This window comes from Rhinoderma darwinii, chromosome 1, assembly GCF_050947455.1.
Source record: "Rhinoderma darwinii isolate aRhiDar2 chromosome 1, aRhiDar2.hap1, whole genome shotgun sequence".
Taxonomy (NCBI): Eukaryota; Metazoa; Chordata; class Amphibia; order Anura; family Rhinodermatidae; genus Rhinoderma; species Rhinoderma darwinii.
Genome location: NC_134687.1, coordinates 662,250,268 through 662,274,335, shown reverse-complemented (window position 1 = coordinate 662,274,335; position 24,068 = coordinate 662,250,268). Strand labels below are relative to the sequence as shown.

The window sequence follows — 24,068 nt, the reverse complement described above, 5'->3', positions numbered from 1 at the left end:
CCTGTATAACAGCGTCCAGACCTTCCAAGTGACGTCAAGAAGCCACCAGCAGAAAAGCTGAAGATCAGCCACCAATATGGTCAGTTATGTGTCATGTCACCAATGCAGCAATAGTAATGTTGTAGAGCAATGAGAATGACCAGGAACCAGGAGGATCAGGATGACCTCTATATAGAAACATAGAAGATGACGGCAGGAGGAGAGCACATGGTCCATCTAGACCCCCAATATTATTTCCTTTTTAGTTTTGGCCTCGTTCTATTTTCTCAATGTCTTTTTGTAGGTGAGGTCTCCAGTATTACAGATGTGGGGTCACTAGAGCTCTATACAGCGGGGTCACAATCTCCCTCTTTCTACTGAGGGGGGAATACTGTGTTCAGTTCTCTAAGTGTCTCTCTCCATACACAGGAGTACACAATAGTGAAGAAGACATCGGGTGACTGTACGACTCCCATCATCCATGAGTCAGGAGGATGGAGCAGTAGTCAGAGCCCCATCACAGAGCCTCCCCCTCACTCCCGGATACATGAGAAAAAGATCTTAGAACTGATCTACAAGATGACTGAGCTGCTGACTGGAGAGGTGACACTGCTGGGAATGCTGGGAAATTCTACAGTAACAGCACTGGAGGTGTCTGGGTGATGACTGTATCATTTTGTGTGTCAGGTTCCTATAAGGTGTCAGGATGTCACTATCTATTTCTCCATGGAGGAGTGGGAGTATCTAGAAGGACACAAGGATCGGTACGAGGAGGTCATGATGGAGGACTACCGGCCGCGCACATCACAAGGTAAGAAGAGACAGATATATATTGGCCATTACTGGGGGCACAGGCTGGACTGGCGGCCATGTTGAAGTCTTAATACCATCATGTGCAGTACATATACGCGTGTGTACAATGACGTGTAATGTAGGAGCTCCACAATTTCTGCTCTTTTCACCTCACGTTAGATCCTTATGTTTCCTGTATATGTCCAATAAATCCAGAGCGCTCCGTTCTCCAGAGAGATTTTGTCTTTGCTACAAATGAAGTCCAGAGCACCACACTGTACGAGCGCAGTAAAGCGAGGGGCACCGTCCTCGGCTTCATGTGTGTAATGTTCATGCTCTCATTCCCCCCGGACTCCTCTCAGTAACTTGTAATTTCTTTTACTTTTGCTGAAACGGAGGGTTTTGACGTGGGCAGGTTTGGAACACTAAACTCCATCTACATAACGACATGCTCAATGTTATGGCTCCAAACTTACTGACAGGTTCCCTTCTAAATGCTGCCAGGACTCCTAGAGAAAGCCTGTGAGTCCTGCATCCCCCGCCCACTCAGAATGATTGACAGGTTTTCCTTTGTGGTCCTGCTACTAAAATCTGAGGATGTGACAGACGTTTCTTGGGGGCCGATGCCGGAGCTCCAAACACACGTTCCTTGCTTTACCTCCTGTCCGTGCAGAACATGTAAGGAGCGATGCTGGAAGGGTTAATATCAGCCCCCAACAGACATTGAGATCAGCTGCTGGAAATCTGTGATGTGGGGGCCATTACTTTACACATCTGGGCACATTTGTGGGGAGGAACAACACAATCATATTCTGTGACATGCCGCTTATCTGTAGTTTGGAGGATGGGCAGTGGTACCAGGTGTATGTTCCTGCCGGTCATCACTCTCCACCAGTGTGCTAAGCTGGTCATACACATTAGATGTATGTCGCCCGGACCTTCTGACTTTCTAATGTATATGGCGACCTCCCAACTCTCCCCGGAGGTCCGATGTCCGGAGAGAGAAGGATCGGGCTGTGGAATTTCAACATGCCGGATCCTTTTGTTAGTAGATCAGTCACTATCAGAGGAGTTTGGCAGCGACTTTCCCCTATTGAAGACACATACACACCCGACCGAGCGTTCATGTACATGGAGGAGGGGAGGAACGATGGTTCACCTGACATCTAGAGTGTATGACCGGCTTTAGACTAGTAGATCACAAACGAAGAACTTCTGCAGGACGCCGATAATGGCTGCAAATCATTTAAGAAAAAATAGTGTCCTCAAGACTCATATAAAGGGATTAGTAAAGGGTAGAGACTAAAAACTAACTTTAATAATCACCATTTAAGAAGGTTTATATAGACTCATAAAACAGACAGAAAACAAGAGAAGTTACTGATCGTTACAACCTTCCCATACATTCTGTGTTATATAGTTACTAAGGAGGAAAAACTCACAAGTCCATCATGTCCATCCTATAATCCGACCGTGTCGATCCAGAGGAAGATAAAACCCCCCATGAGGTGGATGACAATTGTCTCATTAGGGGAAAACTCCTCCCCCGACTCCAAACCTGGAAATCACAATAAATCCCTGGATCACCGTCCCATCTCCAGAATCTAGAACCCATAACTTGTAATATTAAAGAGAACCTCCGGTTATACTGACATTATATAGGAAACTATTATACAGCCGGAGTGTGCCGATAATCGTCTTTCTACATGACTTGTATTATCATCGGCACACTCCGGCAGTATAATAGTTTTCTGTATAATGTCAGTATAACCGTGTAAACACTGCAGAACTTCTGACCGGGTTTTCTGTGTGGAGATTCCGCAGCATTTTCACAGGAGATGTTGACACATTATATTTTGAGAATCTGCACCGCCCTTCTTTTCTGCGTGTTTTTTCCGCAGCGTGTGGATGAGATTTGTTGAAATCTCATCCTCATTGCTGCAGCTGTAACACGCTGCAGATTTTCCCGCAATTAAATACTTTGTAGAAAATCTGCAGCTTATCCGCCCCGTGTGCACATATTTTGAGAAATTATAGATAGATTTGAGAAATTATCCTCTCTCTTAAATAGGCCGTGGGTTCCACTCCCGGAGGAGTCTCTGACATCACTCTCCCTGTCAATATATGGACAGAGACGTGAGGGGCTCCCTCTAGGAGCACAATTCTCAGCCAAAAATGACAGCAACGCTCTGGCAAGGGATTCCGCTCCTAGAGGGAGCTTTAGTGGCGCAATCTACAGGGGGCGGTGGCGCTGTTTACAGGGGTGTGTGGCACTTTCTACAGGGGGGTTAAGGTGCTATCTGCAGGGGTTTGGCATCTAAGTTTGATGAAACTTGCACTTGTTGAGAGAGTCGGCGGACATGAAAGTGCAGCGCTGCACACATTAAATTCTGTCCCATTCTGCCTACGTTTATATATGTGACAACTGCCGGGGCATCAGGTTAATAATAATGTATTGACAATATTGCCTACAGACGTGTACACAGCCTTAAAGAGGCAAATAAGCAGGTGACACCCTGGCACTTTTTTTGGTTGTAGGGAACTCTTGATATAGAGGCGCCCTGTGTCCCGCCACTTTCATGTCTATCCACAGAACACAGATACAGTTAAATACTATGGCGGAGCAGGGAGCCGTCAGCGCCCCGCTATTCACTCTGGTATGTTACAGTCTACTTTAGGCCTGCGGCTTACAAAGTGCAGGAACATCGACACAGGTAGTGAGGACCTCAACATTGTAATCTCGGCTCTGAACAGTAAACATAGAAGTGTAGAGAGAAGTGTGTGATATATAGACAGATATACAGTAGTCATGTATTCCGTCACTGTGTGTTTCCTACAGATGGATCCAGTAGGAGAAATCCACCAGAGAGAAGTCCCAGTCCTCTGTATTCCCAGGACTGTCCAGAGGAAAATCACAATGTCCCAGAGAATCATCAGGTAGATGAAGCTGAGCCCTATACCAGATCTATATAGGGGGGTGGGGAGCTTTATGGTCCTGCGGTCATAGATGTGGTCATAGATTTTGGTGGTTTCTTATGTTGATCTGTTAGATTCTTCGCCCTCTCTGCTGTATTGTACTGAATTTTTACATATGTGACATCAGGGGGAAGATCTGACTAATAATAAAGCGGAGGATGAAGCAGAAGAAGAGCGGGTGAAGGGCGATCAACCGTGTAACCGTGAAGTGGAGGAGGAAATTCCAGGAGGTGTTACCAGAGGTCAGTAATAATGAATTTAGAAAGTGAATTGGGAGGTTTGTTAAGGTGGGGTTCCTCCTTAGTTCTACATTCCAGTAAGGGTATGTGCACACGACCACTTTTCAGGTGTTATGGAGGCGTTTTACGCCTCGAAATACGCCTGAAAAGACGGCTCCAATACGTCTGCAAACATCTGCCCATTGCTTGCAATGGGTCTTAGGATGTCCTGTGCAGAGGAGCTGTCATTTTACACGTCGCTGTCAAAAGACGGCGCATAAAATAACGGCCGTCTCAAAGAAGTGCAGGACACTTCATGGGACGTAATTGGAGCCGATTTTCATTGACTCCAATGAAGAACCGCTCCAAATTACGTCCGAAAAAGATGCGGCAAAAAATGCAGGTACGAGCAATTACGTCTGAAATTCAGGAGCTGTTTTCTCCTGAAAAAAGCTCCTTAATTTCAGACGTAGTTGCCGTTGTCGTGTGCACATACCCTTACACGTCAGACAATGTGTTATACATAGTGCAGGACCTGAGGGATCTGTGACTGCACATAGAAGTTCTCTACAAGGTGATCTATGGATCCGGGATCTGAGAGAACTCCGTTTAACCTCTTAAACACCACATCAATGCTGATAGGGGCTCGTGGGGTCACAGCACATTTTTTGTGTTGTCCATGTTACATAAAAGTCTACAGTGAAATATTATCCAACAAAATGCAAAGTCGTCCCATGGTATGTCTCCCTCTCCTTGTATGTGTAATACAACTGTCCCCCCTCCCCCTCCACTTGTCTCTATGGGTATAGTAACTAAGATCCCTTTCATAGTCTATGCAGAGGGTCCCCCATTATGATGCCCATACAATGTATGACACACATGCCAGGAGCTCTGTAGATTGTATGAACAGCTGACTATGAAGAAGATGATAGTTACGATACCCATACAGACAAAGCGGGAGGATGTGGGAGGGGGAGAAGATTTACAAGCCAGGAGCTCTGTAGAAAGCATACGTGTATCAGAAATAATCTACAGATTTCACCTCTGAGAAAGAAGCTGTTATAACATAGACCGAAAGAGAGGGAAGTCCAGATTGGAGAGGCTGCAGTACAGGAAACACAGGCTCTGGATGCTGAGAAGCCTGTGTACGGGAGCGCGTCTGAGGTGTACTGGGAAGATTGGGAGCGCGCCTGAGGTGTACTGGGAAGATTGGGAGCGCGCCTGAGGTGTGCTGGGAATATTGGGAGCGCGCCTGAGGTGTGCTGGGAAGATTGGGAGCGCGCCTGAGGTGTGCTGGGAAGGTTGGGAGCGCGCCTGAGGTGTGCTGGGAAGATTGGGAGCGCGCCTGAGGTGTACTGGGAAGGTTGGGAGCGTGCTTCAGGTGTGATGGGATGATTGGGATTGCGCATGAGGTGTGCTGGCAGGATTGGGAGCGCGCCTGAGGTGTGCTGGCAAGATTGGGAGCGCGCCTGAGGTGTGCTGGGAAGATTGGTAGCGCGCCTGCGGTGTGATGGGATGATTGGGAGCGCGCCTGAGGTGTACTGGGAAGATTGGGAGCGTGCCTGAGGTGTGATGGGAAGATTGGGAGCGCGCCTGAGGTGTACTGGGAAGGTTGGGAGCGTGCCTGAGGTGTGCTGGCAAGATTGGGAGCGTGCCTGAGGTGTGCTGGGAAGATTAGGAGCGCGCCTGAGGTGTACTGGGAAGGTTGGGAGTGTGCCTGAGTTGTACTGGCAAGATTGGGAGTGCGCCTGAGGTGTTCTGGCAAGATTGGGAGCGCGCCTGAGGTGTGCTGGCAAGATTGGGAGCGCGCCTGAGGTGTACTGGCAAGATTGGGAGTGCGCCTGAGGTGTGCTGGGAAGATTGGGAGCGCGCCTGAGGTGTGCTGGCAAGATTGGGAGCGCGCCTGAGGTGTACTGGCAAGATTGGGAGCGCGCCTGAGGTGTGCTGGCAAGATTGGGAGCGCTAGTTAAACCAAAAAAGAATACCTATATATTTAAAGGTCATATATCAATGAGTATAGTTACACATATGGGACCCCCTGCATAGAAACACCAAAAAGTTATCTCTACATGCTGCAATAAGACCAAATCAAACGTATCGTAGAAAGATACAAAAATACTTTATTGAAGACAAACAACACAGTTGATCAAGACACTTTAAAAATGAACACCCATAAAAACAATGTACAATCAGTACAAAGAAATAGACAGTGTTGAATATAAGGCAGGGCAAACAATGGTGGTACTATGCATACTATATCATGAAATATGAAGTATGTACCATGGGTATAAATATACTTGTACCAATATTACACAGCCTATTACCTGAAGTATGACCACAAAACATATATGGTAACAATCCTAGGGAAACCATTAAAACCTCATACCAGAACCCACCATGAGCCATTCCACCGCCACAACACTGTCAGAACACTCGAACACGCGATTCGCACCTGGCTTCGTCAGGGGGTGCTGGAAGAGTGTGACCAGAGGATTTAAATAGGAGGTACACAGCTGGAAGTGTACCTCACTTGTCCATAGGATGTTCAGCTGGCGCATGCACGAGGAGAGGCGGCACCTCAATCACGCAGTGCACGGCGTCCGGAAGTGAGTAGTGCGCAGCTGCACAGAGCTCATGTCCATGTTCCGCCGTGGACTACATCATGAACGGCCCCCCACCCCGCGCATGCGCACAACAGCCACGGACCACCGCATCCATCTTGGACAAGGGCAAGGCCGTCGCAGTTGCCCATATCCAATGATAGAAAGCGGTATATATACAGGAGCATCATTTAAAATTAGAGGAATACATTTACAGGACAGCAAAAGTATTGTGGATGAGAACCTACTCAGGCATTGAGAATATATATATATATAATAACTCTTTTTTTCTAAGATGGGAGCGCGCTTGAGGTGTGATGGGAAGATTGGGAGCGCGCCTGAGGTGTGATGGGAAGATTGGGAGCGTGCCTGAGTTGTGCTGGCAAGATTGGGAGCGCAGGACACAGCCCCTGCTATTCAGTGGATTTAAAAGAGCAGGACAGCAGAAAAATAATTTTTGAACGCCCTTTTTATTTTTCTAGGACGTTACAAGGCTTATAAGTTAAGCAGCAATTTCTCACATTTTCAAGAAAATTTCAAAAGCCTGTTTTTTTTTTAGGGACCGGTTCAGTGCTGAAGTGGCTTTAAGGGGCCTATATATTAGAAACCCCCATAAAACATTCCATTTAAAATCTGCACCCCGAAAAGTATTCAAAACAGCAGTTTCTTAACCATTTAGGTGTTTCACAGGAATGAAAGCAAAGTGAAGGTGACATTTCCCAAAAAAAATTGTAATTAAATTCTAATGCTTTTTTTTTCCGGATTTTGCAGCTTTCTTTTTATTACATAATATTTTAGGCACCATCTCAGGTTTAAAGAGGTCTTGTGGTGTCAAAACATAGGAAAAACCCCAAAAATACCCCATTTTGGAAGCTACAGCCCACAAGAAATGAATCTAGGGGTGTAGTGAGCATTTTGACCATACGGGTGTTTCATAGATTTTATTACAAATGGGCAGTGAAAATGAAAAATATATTTTTTTCCAATAAGATGTAGTTTTAGCTCAATTTGTTTTAATTTCCACAAGGAAAAAAAAGGAGAAAAAGAACCTCCCACATTTGTAAAGCAACACCCCATATGACAACACCCCATATGTGCTCATAAACTGCTGTTTGGACACACGGCAGGGCTCAGTAGGGAAGGAGTGCCATTTGGATTTTGGAATGTAGATTTTGCTGAATTGGTTTCTGGTCACTATGTCACATTTGCAGAGCCCCTGTAGTACCAGTACAGTGGAAACCCCCCAAAGGTAACTATTTGGGATACTACACCCCTTGAGGAATTCAATGGATATAGTCAGAATTTTGACCCCAAAGGTTATTTTTGCTAAATTAATTCGTATTAACTCCTTTAGGACACAGCCTGTTTTTGCCTTGTGGACACAGATGATTTTTTCAAATCTGACGTGTCACTTTATGTGGTTAAAAATCCGGAATGCTTTTGCCTATCCAAGAGATTCTGAGATTGTTTTCTCGTGACATATTGTACTTTATGTTAGTGATAAAATTTTGTCGCTAAATTCAATATTTATTTGTGAAAAACTTCACATTTTAGCAAAAATTTTCATTTTTCTAAATTTAAATGTATTTGTTTGTAAAACCGATAGTAATACCACACAAAATCGTTACTAGTTAACATATGCCATATGTCTACTTTATGTTTGCATCGTTTCTTTTCACGTCCTTTTATTTTTCTAGGACGTTACAAGGTTTAGAACTATAGCAGCAATTTCTCATGTTTTAAAGAATATTTCAATAGGCCATTTATTTCAGGGACCAGTTCAGTTCTGAAGTGGCTTTGAGGGCCTTCTATTTTAGAAAGTCCCCATAAATCACCCCATTTTGAAAACTGCACCCCTCAAGGTATTCAAAACCACATTCAGGAATTAAGGCAAAGTAGAGGTGAAATTTACAAATTTAATTTTTTGGGCCAAAATTCATTTGTGATAAAAAATAAATCTGTAACACAGAAGGTTTTACCAGAGAAATGCAACTCAATATTTATTGCCCATATTCTGCACTGGCCTCAGAAGCAAAGGAGCACCTAGTGGATTTTGGGGCCTCCTTTTTTTAGGAATATATTTTAGGCACCATGTCAGGTTTGAAGAGGTCTTGTGGTACCTAAACAGTCGAAACCCACCAAAAGTGACCCCATTTTGGAAACTACACCCCTCAAAGGCATTTTTCTAGGGGTATAGTTAGCATTTTGACCCCACAGTTTTTTTTGCAGAATTTAGTGGAATTAGGCTGAGAAGATCAAAATCACACTTTTACTTGTGGAAACATAATTTTTTCATTTTTACAAGGAATAAAGGAGAAAAGTACCCCAACATTTGTAAAGCAATTTCTCCCGATTACGGCAATACCCCATATGTGGTCATAAACTGATGTTTGGACCCACAGCAGGGCTCAGGAGGGAAGGAGCTCCTTTTTGACTTTGGAGCGCAGATTTTGCTGGATTGGTTTTCAGTGCCAAGTCGGGTTTGCAACGCCCCGGAGTGACCAAAACAGTGGAAACCCCACAAAAGTGACCCTATTTTGGAAACTACACCCCTCAATGAGTTTTTCTAGGGATATAGTGAGCATTTTGACCCCACAGGATCTTTTTTAGAGCTAATGTGACCAAAAAACATTACAAAAAGCTTTACGTTCTTTATTTCTTACAGCCTTTACCGTGCTCAATAATTTACGTTTTACTTTATTCTGCAGGTTGGTACGATTACGCCGATACCATATGTGTATAGTTTCTTACGTTTTTCAACGTTTGCACAATAAAATTAAGTTTCTATAAAATAATTGCGACTTTTTGATCACTTTTTATTCTATATCTTGGGAGGGGTGGTGACCAAAAAATGGCGATGCTGACAGAGTTTTCAGTTTATATTGTTTGCGGCGTTCACCGTGCGTAAAAAATAACATTATAGTTTCATAGTTTGGGTCGTTATGAACACGGTGATACCAAATATGTGTACTTTTTTTTTTTTAACGGTTTTATTTGTTTCCTATAATAAATGACTGATTACAGGAAAACAAAAACTTTTATTTTTACACTTTTATAAAACCTTTTGTATTTAACTTTTTTTTTACTTTTTACACTTTCTTTTTTTTACCTGCAGTTCCGATCGCTGCTAGAATACAGTACACTACCTAGTAGTGTGTATTCCAACTGTCAGTGTGACGTCGCAGTCACTCTGACAGTAAGTCTATGAGGACCAGCCTGAGGCTGGTCCTCATAGGCTTCCATACATGGCAGACCCAGAGGCTGTTGCCTGGCCTCCGGATGCCATCACAAGCATCAGCAGCCCCCACAATTGCATGGGGGCTGCTGATGTGCTACAAACCCCCTAAATGTGGTGATGGCAATCGAGCACCACATTTAATGGGTTAATTGCCGAAATCAGCGACGATGAGCCGCTGATCGGCAACACTGGAGTGTCAGCTGTCGGGGACAGCTGATCTCTCCGTTCCCGATGCACACCTTGTCGCCGACAGTGTTAATCGGGAACGACACAGTGACTTCCTGTCACTGACACGAAGCCTATCCGTTGGTCCTGATGAGCTTCCGTCCATGGCAGAGACGGAATCCATTGTTTGGCTTCCGTTTGCCATGCTAACTATCGGCAAACCCCGCGATTTCGGTCTGCCGATATGCTAGAAACCCCTAAAATTCGGCGATTGCATCCGATCGCCGAATTTAAGGGGTTATTAACCGAAATCAGCGGCAAAGGACCGCTGGCCGGCAAGAGTAGTGCGTCAGCTGTCAGCGACAGCTGACCTCCCGGTTCCTGGTGCACACTGTCGCCGACAATGTGCACCGGAAACAACACAGTAACTATGCATCCTCGTGCGGGAACCTCCCGCAACGACGTACAGTTACTTACTCTTGCGGGTGGGGGTTAAGAAATTGTTAGGGATCTGCCAGCTACTACGTCTAGGTATACTCCTGGGATTAATCAATCCACACCTGAGGCCAGACCTGTTCGACTGACACCATCTCCCACCAACCAGGGTGGCAGGCTCAGGAGTTGGAGAGCCTATCGTGGCCTGGTCAGTCGGAGTTAGCTCTGCCCCCTGTCCTTTATTACCTGCCCTGTTCTCTTCCTCAGTGCTTGTAATTCTTCTGGATTCCTGGCCTCACTGCTGCTTGCTCCAGCCTGCTCCTGCCGTGCTTCTGCCTTGCTGCAGTTCCGCTTAGCCTGCTTTGCTTTGCCCCTGGCTTGCTTCCTTCTCCGTGCCCACTTTGGTATACGCTCTTCATCCTGGTCCTGCATTTTCTTTCACCGCTGCGTTTCCTTGCGGCGTTCCGTGGCTACTGCCCCTTCCCTTGCGTGTTCCCTGTTTGTTCTCCCGTGCACTTAGACAGCGTAGGGACCGCCGCCCAGTTGTACCCCGTCGCCTAGGGCGGGTCGTTGCAAGTAGGCAGGGACAGGGCGGTGGGTAGATTAGGGCTCACTTCCATCACCTCCTTCCTGCCATTACAGAAATAGTTTTAGATCAACATTTGCAGCGTGGATTTTGCTTGGTAGTGCCCTTTTTGTGACTTTCTCTCTTTTGTAATTTGGGAAGTTTTGCTTGGAAAGTGAAGCCCTGGTATGATACGGGTGCCCACGCTACTGGCAGATGTGCTATAACCCTCCCCTTCCTGGTTCCTAAATACTAGGTCCTTGATAACTACTTCTAGAAACTGAAGGAATGTTCCCCTTCGACCTGCACATAGGGTCTTTTTTTCTGGGACGATCTATAGTTTTTACTGGCATCATTATCTGGGAGGCTAGGGACCCAAAAAATGTTTCCTTATTTATTTTTCTTTTTATGGTGTTTCCCGTGCAGTATAAATTACGTTAACGTTATTTGGCGGGTCAGTACGTTTACGGCGTTATAAAATTTATATAGTTTTTTTATATTGTACTACAGGAAGGAATATTCCTCCACGTCAAGCTGTTTTTTACTCTACGCGTTTCTAGAGCCATAACTTTTTTTATTTTTCGGTTGTTGATGTGTGAGGGCTTGTTTTTTGCGGGACAAGATGCAGATTTTATTGGTTCCATTTTGGGTCAAATGCAACTTTTTGATCACTTTTTTTATTTCACTTTTTGGAAGAGGAAATTTAACGAAAACAAGCACTTTGTCACGTTGGGTGCGCGGACCCACTGGGCCGTACCGCCTTGACGATATGGCAGCTGGCCAACAGGATACAAGTCAAAGTCTATAGTTCGGATAGGTATATCTGTGGTCAATTCTGACAGTAGCGAAGATAGGCTCGGATGGGACCTTAGCATCAGGCAGACACTAGGCGTAGTATGGCAAAATAGGCATAGTACTCAGCACAACACGACTCCAACTCTAGACGGCACTTGGACCAGGATAGCACAGGATATAGGATACAGGAAGCAGGAACTGGAACACTGGGAACTGGAAAACACTTAAGGGACCATTTCCAGAGACGAACATAGATAAACGACAGCAACTCTCAGGCAACGCAGGGAGGGGCAGTGCCTTTTATAGTCCAGGATCATGGGTGAATTTGGTAACAGATTGAGGTGCGCGCGCTGGCCCTTTAAGACCGAGCGCGCAGGCGCACCCTCCAGGACACAGCAGAGTGAAACGGAAGTGAGCGCTGGCGTCTCCTGAGGAGGAGATGCGGGCCAGCGCTCACTGATCCATGGCTGCGGCCGTCAAGATGTGAGTACAGTATCCCCCCTCTTACGCCCCCTCCTCTTGGGACCAGAGCGGGACAGAATCTTCTTCAGGAGGGTAGGGGAATTGAGGTTCTCCTCTGGCTCCCAGGACCTCTCTTCTGGACCAAACCCCCTCCAATCCACCGAATAAAAAGTTCTTTCTCCTACTTTCCAGGATCTCCTTAACCCTGACCGTATCTGATGAACCGCTGGGAGCAACTGCAGGACTAGGAATCTTGGTGTAGCGGTTCAGGACCACAGGCTTCAGGAGGGAGACATGGAAGGAGTTGGGGATCTTGAGGACAGGAGGCAGCCGAAGCTTGTAGGAGACAAGCAAGATCTCGAAGGGTCCGAGGAACCTTGGAGCAAACTCATATGATGACACCCTCAGCTGGATATTTCTGGAGGACAGCCAGACCTTGGTACCTGGAAGAAACCTGGGAGGTTGTCCTCTCCTTGTGTCTGCCTTACATTTCATGCGGTCGACCGCCAGCAGAATGGAGGATCGGGTCTGCAGCCAGATCTGCAGGAAGTCCCTAAAAGCAGAATCCGCTGCAGGCACCTCAGACATAACGGACACTGGGAAAGGAATTTGTGGGTGTTGGCCGTAGATTATGAAGAACGGTGTAGTTATTGTGGACTCGCTTGTATGGTTATTGTACGAAAACGCGACCCAAGGAAAAAGCTGCACCCACTCATCATGCTGTCTGGAGATGAAGTGTCATAGGTAGTTCTTCATGATCTGATTGATCCTCTCGACTTGACCATTGGACTGATGATAGTAGGATGAGGAAAAGTCCAAATTTACAATGAGGTGTTTACAGAGGGCTCTCTAGAACCTTGAGGTGAACTGAACCCCCCAATTAGACACGATATGCCACTGTAAGCCGTGCAGGCGGAAGATGTGTTGGATGAAGAGGTTGGCCAGTCGAGAAACAGAAGGTAGACCGGTCAGCGGAACTAAGTGAGCCTTCATCGAAAATTGGTCCACCACCACCCAGACCACACTGCATCCCGCAGAGGCAGGTCCGTAACAAAGTACATTGCTATATGCTGCCAGGGAGCATCGGGCATAGGCAGCGGCTGGAGCAGGCCAGCAGGTTTGGAGTGAGCAACCTTGTTCGCTGCGCACACCGAGCAGGATGAAACAAAGTCCATGATGTCTTTGGGCAGCGTGGGCCCCCAGAAATGACGGGCAATCAGGTCTCGGGTTTTACGGGTACCCACGTGACCTGCCAGTCTGGAGCTGTGTCCCCAGCGGAGGATTCTCCCTCTGTCTGCCAGGCGCACAAAAGTCCTCCCCGGAGGGATGTTTCTAACTTGCAGGGGGTTGACAGAGACAATGCAAGACGGATCAATAATATTTTGTGGAGACTCCATGGTGTCCTCTGTCTCGAACGACCTGGACAAGGCATCGGCCCTCACATTCTTGTCGGCCAGATGGTAGTGGAAACTGGAACCAGGCAAAGAATAGCGACCACCTGGCCTGATGAGAGTTCAGCCATTGGGCTGTCTGGAGATAGGTGAGATTCTTGTGGTCCGTGAATATCAAGATGGGATGAACTGCGCCCTCTGTTAAATGCCTCCACTCCTCCAGGGCCAATTTGATGGCCAATAACTCCCGATACCCAATCGAGTAGTTGCGTTCTACGGAATAGAAGAGTTTAGAGTAATAACCACATACCATTGCTTGCCCTTGGAACCTCTCTGGAACAGGAGTTCACCACCACCAGCAGAGGAGGCGTCCACCTCCAACGAAAACTGTCGAGATACATCAGGATGATGGAGGGTGGAGGCTCACGTAAAGGCACTCTTCAGGCTATTAAATGCGGATTCCCCTTCTGGAGTCCACACATTTGTCGTTCATGCCTTTCTTGGTGGGGGTAGAGATGGGAGATGTCAGTGAGGAGAGGTTCGGGATGAACTGCCAGAAAACGCTGTATGGACCTTAAGGGCGTGTCCATTCCAGTACGGCCTTTACTTTTTACGGATTCATCTTGAGACCTTGGTCCGAGATTGTGTAGCCCAGGAAGTGTAGAGAACTCCTCTCAAATATGCACTTCTCCAGCTTGGCATACAGACGATTTTCCCTCAATCGCAGCAGAACTTGACGGACATGTCTCTGATGAGTCAATGGGTCTGGGGAAAAAATTAAGAGATCATCAAAATAGACTACAACACAAACATAGGGGAGATACCGGAAGATGTCATTGACAAATTCTTGGAAGGCCGCGGGAGCATTACACAGGCCAAAAGGCATCACCAGATATTCATAGTGCCCGTCTCGGGTGTTAAATGCTGTCTTTCATTCGTCACTCCGGTGAATTCGGATTAGGTTGTAGGCCCCATGCAGATCTAGTTTGGAGATTTTTTTATCTCCTCCTATGCGGTCAAAAAGCTCTGAAATCAATGTCAACGGATATCTATTCTTGACCGTGATCTGGTTTAGACCCCAGTAGTTAATGCAAGGTCGCAGAGAGCCGTCGTTTTTCCTGACGAAGTAGAATACGGCTCCTGCCGGGGCTTAGGACTTCCGTATGAAATCCTTCTCCAGATCCTCCTTAATATAAGTGGACATGGACTGAGTCTCTGGCAAAGAGAGAGGATATATATACTACCAAGGGGAAGGGATGCATCAGGAACCCGCTCGATAGGACTGTTATACGCCCGGGGTGTGGGCAGTGACTCCGCCTCCTTCTTCCTGCAGACATCCGAGAACATAGCATAATGAGAGGGCAATCCTGTCAAAGATTGAGGAGGAGGAGGCGGGGCCAGATGGAGCAGTCAAGGCACTTGGGACCCCACTGGAGAACCTCTCCGGAATTCCAGTTCAGAACTGGGGCGTGTAGTCGGAGCCAGGGCAGGCCCAGCAGTACAGGTTTGACGGCCTTGGGTAGAACAAGAAATGAGATGAGTTCGGAACGCAGAGCCCCTACCTGAAGCCTCAGTCGTTTGGTCACAGCAGCAATCAGGTCTGGCAGAGGTAGCCCATTCACCGAGGCGACGATCAATGGCCTCTCCAGAGAGGTCGTAGGCAACTGGAGGAGATCCACTAGATCCTTGAAGATAAAACTGGCTGCGGACCCAGAGTCAAGATAGGCAGAGACCAAGTGGTTCTTCTCGCCGGACAGAATCGTCACGGGGATAGACAGTTTAGAATAAAAGTGTCTGTCCAGCCCAGTATCGCGTAGGATTGTCTCCCCAATCAATCCTAGGCGTTGGGTTTTTTTTTACTTCTGAGGACACAGGCGCACAACATGGCATCCGAAGCCGCAATAAAGACAAAGTCCCGAGGTGCATCTGCGCTTTTTCTCCTGAACGGATAATTTAAGCCAGTCTACCTGCATAGGCTCCTCAGGTGGGCCACCTGGTGAGGGTAAGAGGAACTGCTGGAAGGTAGGAGCCAGCCTAGGGAGTCTTCTCACCCGACGAATCTCCTGGCATCGTTCCCGGAGCCTCATATCAACTCGGATGGCAAGCAAAATGAGGGCGTCCAGGGTGGATGGCAGATCACGAACAGCCAGTTCGTCCTTGATCTCTGACAACAATCCCTGCCAGAATGTAGCCACCAGGGCCTTGTCGTTCCAGGACAGCTCTCCTGCCAGGGTATGGAATTGAATGGCGTACTCTCCCACTGAGGTGTCTCCCTGGCGCAAGTTCAGCAAGGAGGCCGCTGCCGACGAAACTCGTCCAGGCTCCTCAAACACAGTACAAAATGTCCGGAGGAACCCCTGGAAGTCACGGGTCTCTGGTCCCTGTCCTTCCCAGATCGGGTTCGCCCACGCTAGGGCCTTGCCAGTAAGCAGAGAAACAATGAAGGCAATCTTGGCGCCATCAGTCGAAAATGCTCTGGCATGAAGAGAGAAGTGGATCTGGCACTGAGTGAGGAATCCCCTGAAGGTACTTGCGTCTCCGTTGTAACGAGGCTGTAGTGGTAGAGCGAATCGGGGATCAACCCTGGTGCTGACAGAATGTGTAGCAGGAGGATCAGTTGGAACAGGAGCTGAGGAGGCTGCATCTTGTTCAGCAAGCCGCTGTGCAATGGAATTCATTGTGGGAGGAGTTGGTCCTGTCGTGGACGCAGGTCTCCCAAATCGGCCTGCTTCGCTTAAGACATCGACATAGTCTTAGGCTGACCAGCGGACTCCATGGCCTAAGCGTATTGTCACGCGGGCCTTGACGGTATGGCAGCTGGCCAACAGGATACAAGTCAAAGTCTATAGTTCGAATAGGTGTACCTGTGGTAAGTTCTGACAGTAGCAAAGATAGGCTCGGTGGGACCTTGGCAGCAGGCCGACACTAGGCGTAGTATGGCAAGACAGGCGTAGTACTCAGCACAACACGACTCCAACTCTAGACGGCACTTGGACCAGGATAGCACGGGATACAGGAAGCAGGAACGGGAACACTGAGAACTGTTTAGCACTTAAGGGACCATTTGCAGAGACGAACATAGGTAAATAACAACAATGCTCAGGCAATGCAGGAAAAGGGGTAGGGCCCTTCTTACAGTCCAGGATCATGGGCTAATTTGGTAACAGATTCAGGTGCGCGCGCTGGCCCTTTAAGAGCACCCCACGGGACACAGCAGAGTGAAATGGAAGTGAGCGTTGGTGTCTCCTGTGGAGGAGATACGGGCCATTGCTCACTGATCCATGGCTGCGGCCGTCAGGAGGTGAGTAATCCTGATGGTCCGCGGCCATGAGTGTTACACAATTATGTAATTCTTTTTAGAAAATGTAAAGTATTATTTTTTCAGCATTCACCGTACGCCATAAATTACATAAGAAACAAGAGAAAACGGAGTCGTAAGCCAAAAGTACACAAAAAATATATATAATTTTATTATTACATCAAACACACAAAGTATTAAAAACACAACGAGGTATTAAAACTGAAGAGTAAGCCAGCGGATCAATCAAAAAACACCTCCACATAGGTATGCTGAAGATACTATCTAAAGAGTGGTTCTGTTTGGCTGAAAGTAAATAGGGGAAGGGAAAACGCACCGCTGTCCCATACAGACAATGCTGAATAACTGCAACAGCATGTGCGTGGTCCCATCACCAAAAGACACATATAAGATAGTCACAATAAGATAGCGTCTAACTCAGCTTAATGCATGGTCTTGGATACCGGACAGGGAATAAACGTAACCCAAAGTAACCCGATATAACAAAAGGACCAAGGTCCGCAAAACAGACACCAGTACATAAGGAATTGCAGCTTACCCATGGAGGGCTTAGAAGTAAGAGGATCCGCCTAGTGTCCTCTGAACACTAGGCGGATCCTCTTCTAAGCCCTCCATGGGTAAGCTGCCATTCCTTATGTACTGGTGTCTGTTTTGCGGACCTTGGTCCTTTTGTTATATCGGGTTACTTTGGGTTACGTTTATTCCCTGTCCGGTATCCAAGACCATGCATTAAGCTGAGTTAGACGCTATCTTATTGTGACTATCTTATATGTGTCTTTTGGTGATGGGACCACGCACATGCTGTTGCAGTTATTCAGCATTGTCTGTATGGGACAGCGGTGCGTTTTCCCTTCCCCTATTTACTTTCAGCCAAACAGAACCACTCTTTAGATAGTATCTTCAGCATACCTATGTGGAGGTGTTTTTTGATTGATCCGCTGGCTTACTCTTCAGTTTTAATACCTCGTTGTGTTTTTAATACTTTGTGTGTTTGATGTAATAATAAAATTATATATATTTTTTGTGTACTTTTGGCTTACGACTCCGTTTTCTCTTGTTTCTTATGTAATTTTGGAGTTTCGCTAGTTTCTAGTGATATTTTTGGAGGTGTCTCAACACCACTGCGTGGGTGACATCTAGCCTAACTAATATACCTGTGAGACATTTCTTGTTAATTGCCATAAATTACATGTTAACTTTATTCTGCGGGGTCGATACGATTACGGCGATACCAAATCTATAACATTTTAGTTTTTTTAGTATTACAGCTTTTGCACAATAAAATCACTTTAAAGAAAAAAAAAAACAACATAAAACCATTTGCCATAGTCTAAGATCTATAACAAAAAAAATATTTTTGCGTCGACAAAGCTGTCAGGACGTTTTTTTTTTTGTTTTTATTTTTTGCAGGATGGAATGTGATTATATTGTTTCTATTTTGGGGTAAATATGAGTTTTTCATCACTCTTTATTCCATTTTTTAGGAGGAGATGTGACTTACAAACAGCGATTCTGGTGTTATTTTTTTATATATTTTTTCTTGTGCGTTCACCGTGTGGGATAAATTACATAATAGTTTTATAGTTTGTGTCCTTACGGATGCTACGATACCAATTTATGTATTGTTCGTTTTTGTTTTTTTTACAATTATAAAAGGCTTATTATGGGAAAAAAATTTGGGTTTTTAACTTTGATACTTTTTTATTATACAACATTTTTATTAACTGTTTCACTAAGGGACTTGAAGGCCTGCAACACTGATCACTATACTAATAAATTACACTACCTACATAGTGCAATGTATTAGAGCTGTTAGTGTGACACTGTCAGCAAGTCAATTAGGACCTGCCAGAGGCAGGTCCTAACAGGCTTCCGGACTTAGCAAACAAGGAGGCCATTGTTAGGCCTCCAGTTGCCATACCAACCATTGGCACCCACATGATCGGCTCGCAGGGGTGCCAGTCGGCTAAAAAACTCTTACATTCCGTTATTGCTATTGACCTTGGCATCTAAGGGGTTAATCGGGCCGGTTAATCACCTGCTCTCAGAGGGCACTGCACTAGGTCCACCTATTCAGTGCTAGATAGAAACCTCTTTCCTCTTAGAACAGTCTCAATTCTGAGGCCTGCTTCTGACGGCTGTGTTCGGACTGTATGTTGGCTTTATTTCCCTGACCAAATACAGTTCAGGGAGCCAGACTCCTAGCAGCAAAATGATGCATGATACTATGAGTCACTGTCTCTCCACGGGACTACCGTACTAAAGACAAAATTGCAGCACGGCACAGTGACTCCTAATATTATATAATAACTATGATGGTAGAAGTCCGGCTCCCTGAACTGTGTTTGGTCCGGGAAATCCATCCGACATACGGTACGAACACGGCCGTGTAAAGCAGGCTTTTAGTGGAATGGATTCAACAATGTACTGGAAACCTTTATTACAGATTGTGATTGATAACCCCACTCTGTCTATTCAGCGTCCACGGCCGCGGACCGCCATTCCTAGTCACCCCACGGGGGCCACGGCTATGGATCTGTGAGTGCTGGCTGGCATCTCCTTCCTAAAAGAAGTCCAACACTCTCTTCCTCTCTGTTCGGCTGTGTCCGGTAGGGTGCGCGCGCACATAAATTTTATTATTGATCAACCCTAAACGTTCTGGACTATAAAACAGGCCCTCCCCTTTCACTCCCTGCCTGACCATTGTTTGTAATTCCCATGTTAGTCTTTGCACGTGGTCCCTCATTGTTATCCTGTTCCCAAGTTTTTCCGTGCCCTACTGCCTGTTTCTGTATCCTGTACTGTGTTGGTTCCTGAGCCCTATCGAGTGTTGGAGTCGTGTTCTGTCATCAGTCACATCTGCTGTCATCTGCCACACCTGATATCCTCCGTCACATGTGGCATCCACTGCCGTCTAAAGTTCCATCTGTGCTTAGGTACTGTGACTGCGACTATGCAGGTACCCTTGTGCTGGACTTTGTATTTATTGGGTACTCTATTATTTGGCCAGCTGACTCCCCGCTACGGCGGTGTGGCCTAGTGGGTCCACCTGCCCACAGATTGTGACAGTACGCTCAGGCCATTGACCCCACTGGTCAACCAAAGACGTTGACGACGTCACAAGCCATGCAGGCAGACATCGGAATCGGAACAAGAGCAACTTTTCCTGTTGGTGAATGCCATTGCACATCTGCCGGATGCGCAAGCTGGAGTCATCACCGCACTGTCCCCCGTAGACGTCTAATGGGGGACTATAGGTTTAGAAAGTATAGTTTGTAATTGGAATGAGAATTGGCTCAAGGACCGTATCCAGAGAGTTGTGGTCAATGATTCCTGTTGTGAATGGTCCTCGGTTATGAGTGGTGTACCCCAGGGTTCCGTGCTGGGACCATTATTATTCAACTTATTTATTAATGAGATAGAGGATGGGTTTAATAGCACCATTTCTATTTTTGCAGATGACACCAAGCTATGTAATATAGTTCAGTCTATGGAAGATGTTTGTGAATTGCAGGCAGATTTAAACAAACGAAGTGTTTGGGCGTCCACTTGGCAAATGAGGTTTAATGTAGATAAATGTAAAGTTATGCACCTGCATGCATCATATGTCTTAGGAGGAGCTACACTGGGGGAGTCACTTGTTGAGAAGGATCTGGGTGTACTTGTAAATCGTAAACTAAATAACAGCATGCAATGTCAATCAGCTGCTTCAAGGGCCAGCAAGATATTGTCGTGCATTAAAAGAGGCATGGACTTATGGGACAGGGATGTAATATTACCACTTTACAAAGCATTAGTGAGGCCTTATCTAGAATATGCAGTTCAGTTCTGGGCTCCAGTTCATAGAAAGGATGCCCTGGAGTTCGAAAAATACAAAGAAGAGCAACGAAGCTAATAAGGGGCATGGCGAATCTAAGTTATGAGGAAAGATTAAAAGAACTAAACCTATTTAGCCTTGAAAAAAGACGACTAATGGGGGACATGATTAATTTATATAAATATATGAATGGCACATACAAAAAATATGGTAAAATTCTATTCAATGTAAAACCCCCTAAAAAAACAAGGGGGCACTCCCTCCATCTGGAGAAAAAAAGGTTCAACCTGCAGAGACAACAAGCCTTCATGGACTTAAAAAAGGCTTCGATAATATCCTAGAACAAAAAAATATAAGCTCTTATGGGTAGAAATTTGTTACTTCCCTTTTCCCATCCCTTGGTTGAACTTGATGGACATGTCTTTTTTCAACCGTACGAACTATGTAACTATTCCTGCTGTTCCTCCTGTTACACCTTCTGTCAGTACCAGTGCCGACCCCGATGCTCCCTGCCGCTACCTCCTCGCTATGATGGAGACACGAGGTCCTGCAGGGGATTTCTGAACCAGTGCCAGATCCACTTCAGACTACATACAAAGGCCTTCCCCTCTAATGACGCAGGGATCGCCTTCATAATCTCTCTCCATACTGGCAAGGCCCTGACAAGGGCGGACCCTCTTTGGGAATATCCGGGACCAGAGACTCGTGACTTGCAGTGTTTTTTACAGACTCAGTTCTATATTTGAAGAATCTGGGAGAGTTCCTTCTGCTGCTGACCCTACACCAGGGAGACATCTCTGTGGGCAAGTATGCCATTCAGTTCCGTACGCCGGTGGCAGAACTAACCTGGAACAACGAGGCCTTGGTGGCTACATTCTGGCAGAAACTGTCTTCTGGGATTAAAGACGAGCTTGCCGCTCGCAATCTGCCACCTACCCTGGACAATCTCATTCTACTAGCCACCCGGGTTGACATGAGGATCCGGGAGCGTTCCCAAGAGGTTCGCCGGGAGAGAGGATTTCCTGGGCTAGCTCCTAGTTTCAAGCAATCCCTGCTGTCCTCATCAGTTGTTCCACCAGAGGAGCCTATGCAGGTGGACCGGGTCAAATTTTCTACTCTGGAGAAACCATGCAGACACACTTTAGACCTTTTGTCTCTATTGCGGCCTCAGAGGCCGTGTTGTGCATTTGTGTCCCCAGAAGCCAAAGAAACTCCAGTGCCTAGGAATGGTTGGAGAGACAACTCTAGGCGGAATGGCACTAAATAATAAATTCTCTTCCAAACTAACCATTCCTGTGACAATAGTGTACGGCGAGAAGACACTCCGGGTTTCCGCCTATCTGGACTCCGGATCCGCGGCAAACTTTATCCAGCAAGACCTAGTGGATCATCTCCAGTTGCCCACTGTTCCACTGGAGCCGTCTTTGGCTGTTGCCTCGGTGAATGGTCTTTGTCTGCCTGATCCAATCGTGTCTGAAACCAAGCCGCTGAAGCTCCAAGTTGGAGTCCTTCATACTGAACTGATTGAACTTCCTTTTCTTGCCGTCAATCCGCTTCTACTGGGCCTGCCTTGGCTCCGGCTGCATGCTCCTGTCCTGGATTGGAGTTCAGGAGAAGTTCTTTATGGGTCCCAAATGTCTCCAGCGTTGCCTTTTTCACATCCACCCCGTCCAGCCTCCTCGGCCTCAGTCATTAGCGGGATTACCTACTTATTTTTCTCGATTTGCAGATGTCTTTAGCAAAAAGGAGGCTGAGAAGCTTCCCCCCACACCGGTCTTACGACTGTCTAATTGAACTGTTTCCAAATGCTTCTCCACGTGTATGGGTATATCATCTCTCCTTGCCAGAGACTCAATCCATGTCAGCCTACATCAAGGAGAATCTGGAGAAGGGTTCCATATGAATGTCGTCCTCTCCGGCCGGGGCCGGGTTCATTTTAGTTAAGAGGAAAGGCGGATCTCTTTGACCCTGCATTGACTACAGTGGTCTCAACCAGATAACGGTCAAGAACAAATACCCATTGGCACTAATATCCAAACTGTTTGACCGTATACAAGGAGCCAGGATTTTTTCGTAACTAAACTTGCGTGGGGCTTACTATTTGATCCGAATCAGTCCAGGTGACGTGTGGAAAGCGGAATTAAGCACTCGAGACGGGCACTACGTATACCTGGTGATGCCGTTCGGTTTATGTAAGGCGGGCTTCCAGGAATTAGGATATCTTGATTTCTTCCGAGATCTCTATGTCTGTGTTGTGGTCTCTCTCGATGATATTTTGATTTTCTCTCCAGATCCCACGACTCATCGAAGGCATGTTCGTCAACTTCTACTGTGATTAAGGGAGAACCGTCTGTATGGCAAGCTGGAGAAGAGTGTCTTTGTAAATAATTCTCTGCCCTTCCTGGGCTACATCATTTCGGATCAAGGTCTCAAGATGGACCCTGAGAAGGTAAAGTCCGTCCTGGAATGGCCACGTCCTCATTGCCTGTGATCCATATAGCATTTTTCGGGATTTGCCAACTTCTACCGGCAGTTTATCCCAAACTTCTCATCACTGACGGCTCCAGTCTCTCTACCCTTACCAAGAAGGGTGTGGACTCGAGAGGCAGAATCTGCATTTAATAGCCTCAGGAGTGCTTTTACCTCCGCCTCAATTATCCATCATCCTGACGTCTCTTGACAGTTTTTGCTGGAGGTGGACGCTTACTCTGTTGGTGCAGTTCTGTTCCAGAGAAGCTTCAATTTAAAGGCAGTGGTGTGTGGCTATTATTCAATAATTTTTTCCTCCACTGAGCGCAATCACTCTATTGGGGTTCGGGCGTTATTGGCCATCAAATTGGCTCTGGAAGAGTGGAGACATCTGCTAGAGGGCGCAGCTCATCCCATCTTGATATCCACTGACCACAAGAACCTCCCTTATCTCCAATCGGCTTAATGGCTAAATCCCCGTCAAGCCAGTTTGTGCTTCCCTAATGTCCTGCTGACAAAAATGTGAGGGTCCATTCCCTATCCAGGTAGTTTGAAACAAAGGACATTATGGAGTTCCTGCAATGTATCATAGACCCATCCTGCATTATTACAACTAATCCTCTTCAAATTAGAGACATCCCGCCGGGGAGGACTTTTGTGGGGCTGGCAGAAAGGAGGATAATCCTTCGCTGGGGACACTGCTCCAAACTGGCTGGACACGCGGGTGTTCATAAGACTCTAGACCTGACAACTCGTCATTTCTGGTGGCCCACACTGCCCAAGGATGTTGTGGACAATCTGTCTTCCTCCACTGTGTGTGCTTCTAACAAGGTTTCTCACTCCAAGC

The 24,068-nt window shown here is 46.5% G+C and overlaps 1 pseudogene; it reads left to right on the top strand.

Moving 5' to 3' along the window:
- The window catches only part of LOC142664525 (uncharacterized), a 55,599-nt pseudogene that overhangs the window by 17,292 nt on the left and 14,239 nt on the right, over window positions 1-24,068 (top strand).